Raw genomic sequence first — 8,348 nt, forward strand, 5'->3', positions numbered from 1 at the left:
AAACTGTGGCAGGACTGAACTGAAGGATTAGACTGTTGCAGCAGCTTTAAAACTCTAGGATCACCAGGGATATTTGATTGTTAGAGCCACCCCTCCTCCCTGACTGCCCAGAAACACGCCCCATATACAGGGCAGGCAACACCAACTACACACGCAAGCTTGGTACACCAATTGGACCCCACAAGACTCACTCCCCCACTCACCACAAAGGCTAAGCAGGGGAGAACTGGCTTGTGGAGAACAGGTGGCTTGTGGACGCCACCTGCTGGTTAGTTAGAGAAAGTGTACTCCACAAAGCTGTAGATCTGATAAATTAGAGATAAGGACTTCAATTGGTCTACAAATCCTAAAAGAACCCTATCAAGTTCAGCAAATGCCAAGAGGCCAAAAACAACAGAAAATTATAAAGCATATGAAAAAACCAGACGATATGGATAACCCAAGCCTAAGCACCCAAATCAAAAGATCAGAAGAGACACAGCACCTAGAGCAGCTACTCAAAGAACTAAAGATGAACAATGAGACCATAGTATGGGATACAAAGGATATCAAGAAGACCCTAGAGGAGCATAAAGAAGACATTGCAAGACTAAATAAAAAAATAGATGATCTTATGGAAATGAAAGAAACTGTTGACCAAATTAAAAAGATTCTGGACACTCATAGTACAAGACTAGAGGAAGTTGAACAATGAATCAGTGACCTGGAAGATGACAGAATGGAAAATGAAAGCATAAAAGAAAGAATGGGGAAAAAAATTGAAAAAATTGGAACGCACCTCAGGGATATGATAGATAATATGAAACGTCCAAATATAAGACTCATTGGTGTTCCAGAAGGGGAAGAAAAGGGTAAAGGTCTAGGAAGAGTATTCAAAGAAATTGTTGGGGAAAACTTCCCAAATCTTCTAAACAACATAAATACACAAATCATAAATGCTCAGCAAACTCCAAATAGAATAAATCCAAATAAACCCACTCTGAGACATATTCTGAGAGCTCAGGGGCCAACACAGACCCAGATGTCTGGAGTTGCAGACTGAAAGATGATTGGAGATGCTAAGCTAAGAGATGAAGCCCAGAGTTTGCCCTGGAGAAGGTAAGAGAGGACCCCCCAGACACTTAGAGAGAAACACTCTGGGAGAACAAACAAGGGTAGACAGGAGCTGAGAGAGAAGCTAACAGAGACAGAAGCACAGAGGTATTTTTGAGAAAGCCATTTTGACACCAGAACCTGGGAGCAAAGGACCAGCAGATGCCAGCCATGTGCCTTCCTAGTTCACAGAGGTGTCCCAGACGTTTTCGGCCTTTCTTCGGTGAAGTTATCATCTTGTTGATGCTTTAGTTTGGACACTTTTATGGTCTTAGAATTGTAAATTTGTAACATAATAAATTCCCTTTATAAAAACCAATCCATTTCTGGTATTTTGCAGAATGCCAGCTTTAGCAAACCAGAACAGTAAGTGTTTCCTGCTGTGTGTGGCTCCATTATCTCATTAGAAGAATGAATGCTACCCTGGGTTGGGAAGCATGTGTCCAATATTGGAAGCAAAGACCTGGAGAACCATATAGAATGTTTCAAACTTCTCCTGCTTCACCTGTGCCTTTTGAGTGCTTATACACTTGAAATTACTAGTAAATTTTGATGTTGGTGAGTCTGATTTGACAATTTGGTCCTTTGTGTTAGCTCAGTCCCACAACAAACAATTGAAATCTTTATGTATCAGTCAGGATTCTCTAGAGAAATAGAACCAACAGGATATATGTATAGAGAGATTTTATGCACTTATTTAAAGTGCATAAAATGTTAAAAATTTTATTTAAGAAATTGACTCATAATCATGGAATTGTGGAGGTAAGTCTGAAATCCATAGGATGGGCTGACAAGTTGGTAATTCAGACAGAAGTTGATGTTGTGGTCTTGGGGCATGTTTTCTTCTTCTCTGGGAAACATCAGTTTTTGCTCTCAAAGCCTTCAAATGATTGATTGAGGTTCACCCACATTTTTGAGGGAAATCTTTACCAAAAGTCAACTGATTGTAGATGTTTACCATACCTACAAAATACGTTCACATGCAACTCCTAGACTGGTATTTGATTAAATAACTGGCACTATAGCCAAGCAAAGTTGACACATAAAACTAACTATCACACTTTATAAGGCGTTTTTCTTCTCTGTAATTCCTTTTTCTCCTTGCACTTTTGAAAGCTGGGAAGGGGGCTCATGTTCCCTTTTTTCTTTGTGTTCACTCATGGAATCTATGCAGGATTCAGCCTTACTGGCTTTACCTCTTCCTTCCATGTTTCTCTATGGATTTTTTCACCCTTTAGTATGTAGAACATTTTTATAACTTTTGCATTAAATTGGATCATTGTCTGCACTCCAAATAGATTATCAAAGGATGATCCATTTGGAGTGGAGAAATTCTTGTGAATGATTTTTCTCTCTATTTTGTAACATGTCATTTATGATGCTAGAAAATACAGGTAAAACTTTGTACCTGTTATGAATGGAGTAAATTTTCTTGATAACATTTTGGGAATATGATAAAAATGGCAAAAAAATGTATGTAGTACCTGGAAACTTAGAGTATTTATTTTGCAATGTGATTGTTACTGGAGATTTGGAATAGTTTTACTTGATTTAATTAACTTGCCTATATTATTTTCTGGAAGCTTTGTAAATTGTAAGCTTTTTAGTATTCTCCATAGACTCTACCCTGATTATTATATTACAAGCCAATGGAAATTCTACTATCATTTTAAATGGAGAATTTCCCTAGGGTGAATCCTAAGATTTTGAACTATCTTGCTTAAAGTCTGAGTTTGGAAAATGTCTTTGCCTTCTTCCCCCAAAAGAGCAGGGGGGACTCACTCTACACTTTATGTTTAAAGGACATGGGGGACTCTGAGTATTGAATTTTTATCTCACTGTTATCCTGCTTGCTACTTTGCACAATGTTTGAGCTATTTGGAAGCCCTTTTGGAAGTGGATATTTAACATCTTACTGTAATTTTTCACGCAGCATTGCAATGGCAGCATGTCATGGAGGATCTTTCCTTTATCAGTGCCCACCTCCATCTTCTGGGCCCAAGTTAGTATGTAGTCAAATAAAAAAGCTTCAGAGCTTGTGGCAAATCTATCCATAAATAAAATAGCTACCCATTCCCTACTGCCTGCTTTTTTTTAAAAATTTTTATTTTGAAATAAATTCAAAGTTACAGGAGCAGTTGCAAAAACAATACAAACCGCATACACAGCATACCCTGATCCCCCCTCCCCTGATACCCCAATCCATCAACTTTAACATGCTATCACACTGCCATTTCTTTCTTTCCCTCCCTCCCTCCCTCCCTCCCTATCATCCATCATCTATTGCTCTGTCTTCTGAACATGTGAGAGCAAGCTGCACACATCCTTGAACAAACACTATAATTCACATATAAAATTTCCATGAACAAGAACATTCTTTTATGCAATCCCATTAAGCGCAGCTAAGAAGTTCAAGAAATTCAACATTGATACAAAGCTTACATCCTTTATTTCCTTTTTTTTTTCCTTATGTCCCAACTGTGTCCCTTTGAGCCTCCTGTCCTCCATCCTCAGGGTCATCCTTGGCATTCATTTGTCATCTATTTAGACTTTTTTTTTTCCCCTCAATTGTGGAAACATATATACAACCTAAATCTTCCCATTCCACCCCCTCCCTAGCATTCCATTAGTAGGATTAATCACATTTAGAATGTTGAATGTTGTAATGCTATCTCTTTCCTGCCATCCATTACTAGAAATTTCCCTTCACCTCAAACAGCAACCCTACACTCATTTCTTAACTCCCATTGCCCCTTCCCCCACTTCTCATAACCCATACTCTACTTTTCATCTCTATGGTCATATTCTCTGATAATTTCTTTGTGTTTACTGTGGGGCTTAAATTTAATCTCTTAAATCCATAACAATCTTGGTTTTCTTTGATACCAACTTAACTTCAATAGGACCCATAAACTATGTTCCTATACTCCTTCATTCCCCTGCCTTTATATAGTTCTTGTAAAAAATTACAAATTTTACATTGAGTCCAAAACCACTGATTTCTCATTAGACTTTACGTATTTTATATCCTGTAGGAAGTAAATAGTGGAGTTACAAATCAAAAATTATTGACTTCTATTTGTATTCCATTGTGGTCAGAGAATCTGCTTTGAATATATTCAATTTTTTTTTTTTAATTTATTGAGACTTGTTTTATGTCCCAGCATATGGTCTATTCTGGAGAAAGATCCATGATCACTAGAGAAAAATGTGTGTCCTGGTGATTTGGGATGTAAGGTACTATATTTTTCTGTTAAAATTCTTTATATCTCTCTCTCCTTTCTTTGTTTCCCTGTTGGTAGGGCTCCCTTTAGTATTTGAAGTAGGGCAGGTCTTTTATTAGCAAAGTCTCTAAGCATTTGCTTGTCTGTGAAATATTTAAGCTCTCCCTCAAATTTGAAGGAGAGTTTTGCTGGATAAAGTATTCTTGGTTGGAAATTTTTCTCTCTCAGAATTTTAAATATGTCATGCCACTGCCTTCTCGCCTCCATGGTGGCTACTGAGTAGTCACTACTTAGTCTTATGTTGTTTCCTTTATATGTGGTGAATTGCTTTTCTCTTGCTGCTTTCAGAACTTGCTCCTTCTCTTCAGTATTTGACAGTCTGATCAGAATATGCCTTGGAGTGGGTTTATTTGGATTTATTCTATTTGGAGTTCGCTGGGCATTTATGCTTTTTTTGTATTTATATTGTGTAGAAGGTTGGGGAAGTTTTCCCCAACAATTTCTTTGAATACTCTTTCTAGACCTTTACCCTTCGTTTCCCCTTCTGGGACACCAATGAGTCTTAAATTTGGATGTTTTATTTTATCTAACATATCCCTGAGATCCATTTCAATTTTTTTCAATTTTTTTCTCCATTCTTTCTTTTGTTCTTTCATTTTCCATTCTGTGGTCTTTGAGGACACTGAGTCATTGTTCAACTTCTTCTAATCTTGTATTATGAGTATCCAGTGTCTTTTTAATTTGGCCAACAGTTTCTTTTATTTCTGTAAGATCTATTTTTTAATTTACTGCTACAATTTCTTCTTTATGCTCTTATAGGGTCTTCTTTATGTCCTTTTTATCCTGTGCCATGTTCTTCTTCATGTCCTTTATATCCTGTGCCATGCTTTCATTCTTTGACTGTAGTCCTTTGATTAATTGTGCCAAGTACTGTGCCTCTTCTGATCGTTTGATTTGGGTGTTTGGGATTGGGTTCTCCATATTGTCTGGTTTTAGCAAATGCTTTAAGATTTTCTGTTGTTTTTGGCCTCTTGGCACTTGCTTTGCTTGATAGCTGTGATCTTCCAGGACCTCTGCTGAGGGAAGGCTGTGCTACATCACAAGTGTGCGCCTTTCCTCAAGGGAAGCCCTGGGCCACGGGGCCATGCAGGGGCGCTCCCAGCCTGATGCAAAAATGGCTGAATGGGGTGTCTCAACCCCTCCCCTTTTCACACAGCTCCACCTTCCCAGCTCTGTGACATTTAGCTGTAGGTGCACCCAAGGCCACTGTCCACGGCTGATATTGTTGCATGTGCCGGGTGCTGTGGGATACACTCCCCATCAGACTGGGTTTCCTGGCATGGCTCTGGGCTGTGGGTATGGCCCTGGGCAGGAGTGTCACCAGCACACCGGGAAACCAGCTGCAAGGGGGGTGGTTTCTTTCTCCTTTTGGCTCTCCCCTCTGTCCCTCTGTCCCCGGGACAATCAGCAGCGGGTGTGGGGAGGGCTGTCCTCCATGCCAGACACCGAGGCATTGGCTACAGCCCACTCCTGCAGTGCTTCACTGCATGGTTCTCTCTGCCATATCTGCAGCCACACCCGGGTTTTTTTCTTTTTTTTTTTTTTTTTAAAAAAAGAACTAGTCCATCTCCAAATGCCAAACTGCAGTTTCCCCACACTGCAGCATGGCCGCGGGACTTTCAGACTGCTTACTCACTCGTTTCAGAATGCAGACTCCAAATTTCACTAAGTGCACGGTCCCTGTGGTTTTAGCAGACCTTGTCTGGCTGGTGCATCGCTGGAAGTCATGTTCTGGTTCATTTTCTGGTTTTTATCTAGTATTTTTCACAGAGGTGTTTTTTTGCCCTGTCTCACCCAGCTGCCATCTTAGGTTCTCCTCTGCTTATTTTTTAAAAACAGTTTCATTCACACACTATACAGTCCATTCAAAGTATACAACCAGTGGTTCTTGGTATAATCACAGTGCTTATTTTTTAAAAAAGGAATAATGTGCAGTAGATTATGTTTAAAGATTTTTTGAAGCTGTGGGAAGATATTCCTCCATATTGACCCTGAGAAGAAATCCAGAAGCAAAAAGGTAGAAACAAGGCAGAAAGAGGTGATTGAGAAATACTTTTGTAGATTTACGTTTTTGTGATTAGTGTTGCTGAAGAAGAATAAGGTATCTGAGTTGATGAAAACCAGTTTTAGTTACCAAGCTCTGAACAGAGAATGGCAGAGAGAGGAAGGAGCCATGTTATTGGTTTCCTTAAAGGCAGTATTCCTAGGAGCCTCTGGGCAAAGAGTTGCAGCATTTCCCAGGGGAAACTGTAAAGGCTTTATTTCCTGTAACAGTCTATAAGATATGCATTAAAGCAGAAGTGTTCCTCTGAGTCTGCAAGGTGTCTGTCCTCTTGTTTGAGGCCATGACCAGCTATATGCACCATCCATTCCCTCTGTTTTTCTCATCTAAGGTTAACTCAGTAGATGCTTACTTGTTGCCTATGAAGTGCTAGGCCTCCTGTGAGTGCAAGTGTTAAGGAAGTCTAGATGGGGAATGAATCAAGGTAAGGATTTTTTCTCTTAAAAAGTTTACACTCTTGTAAGAGCAAGTGTGGAGGTACACGGCTCTTCAAACTTGAACTGATTAGAGATAATGAATGATTTCTAGATAAACAAACAATGAAGGGAGAAAGAAAAAGTTGTAATGAAGAAGAGAGAGATAAATACTACTAGCAAGTGGAAGATTTTGACATAGGAAAAAGTAAGGAAGACAGCCTTAGCTTGAGTCACGTCATGGTCATGGGGTCCCTTCCAGGAGAGGGCAATTTGGACCTTCTGATGAAATAGTAGTGTCCCATGTTCCGCAGAATTATCAGCAAAATTACTAGATCCTGGTCTATGCAGGTAAACCGATACCAGGTCAAGGAGGGTGAGCTGCCTAACAGTATTTGCTATCTTCTCATTGAGGGCCACAGATTCAGTTTTATGGAAGCAGTTATATATAGAACTAATATGGTAAATTATAAGTTGCTCTGTCCTCCTGGAGCAGGTAAAGGAAAGAAGACAGGGTTCTCACAGATATCTCAAATTCCATGAACCATTATCTCCTTCTGCTGATTATATGAGGCTGACTGACTATCAGAGAACATTTGTGGTAAGTAACAACAATATAGAAGTCCTATAGGAAGTGGAAGAAATTCAGTACACAGGTTATTGCTTTTTCTTGTCTGAGGTTGGAACTATAGTCAAATACTAAAAAGACATCGTCACCCAAAAGAATTGAAAGCAGGGACTCAAACAGATACAGCAGCATTATTCACAATAGCCAAAAGAGGCCCATCAACAAACAGATGAATGGATAAACAAAATGTGGTTTATATATACAATGGAATATTACTCAGCCCTAAAAAGGAATGAAGTTCTGATGCACAATGCCATGGATGAAGCTTGAAAGCATCATGTTGAGTGAAATAAGCCAGACACAAAAGGACAAGCATTGTATGATTCCAATTACATGAAATCTCTAGAATAAGCAAATTCATGGAGACAGAAAGTAGATTAGAGGTTACCACGGGTTAGGGGAGGCACAAATGGGGAGGTGTTGCTTAATAGGTACATTTTCTGTTTGGGGTGATGAAAAAACCTTGGTAGCACAACATTGTGAATGTAATACCACTGAAGTGTACACTTAAAAATGGTCAAAATGGGGGAAAAATACATTGTCTATCTTTCCATCATTAGAGCCCCAGTGATTACCACAGTGCATTGTACAAATGGTTTCTCAATAAATATCTTTTGAATAAATAAATGAAAAAGGAAACACTGATATTGAGTGGAGAGCAGTGTAGATGGTGTTTCTGGATTTTGATCCACAGCTTAAGACCACAAAACGGTGGACTTTTGCCTAGGTTGGAGATACAAAATTATATGGATGTGATTAAAAGAATATGTAGGACAGTAGACAAATAATCAGATATCATTGAAGACTGGTTTTGGAAGATGTGGAGAATACCTCAATGATTTAGAGCAGGGAAGGTACTGGAGGCCAAA

This window comes from Choloepus didactylus, chromosome 1 (assembly GCF_015220235.1).
Source record: "Choloepus didactylus isolate mChoDid1 chromosome 1, mChoDid1.pri, whole genome shotgun sequence".
NCBI classification, from domain to species: domain Eukaryota; kingdom Metazoa; phylum Chordata; class Mammalia; order Pilosa; family Megalonychidae; genus Choloepus; species Choloepus didactylus.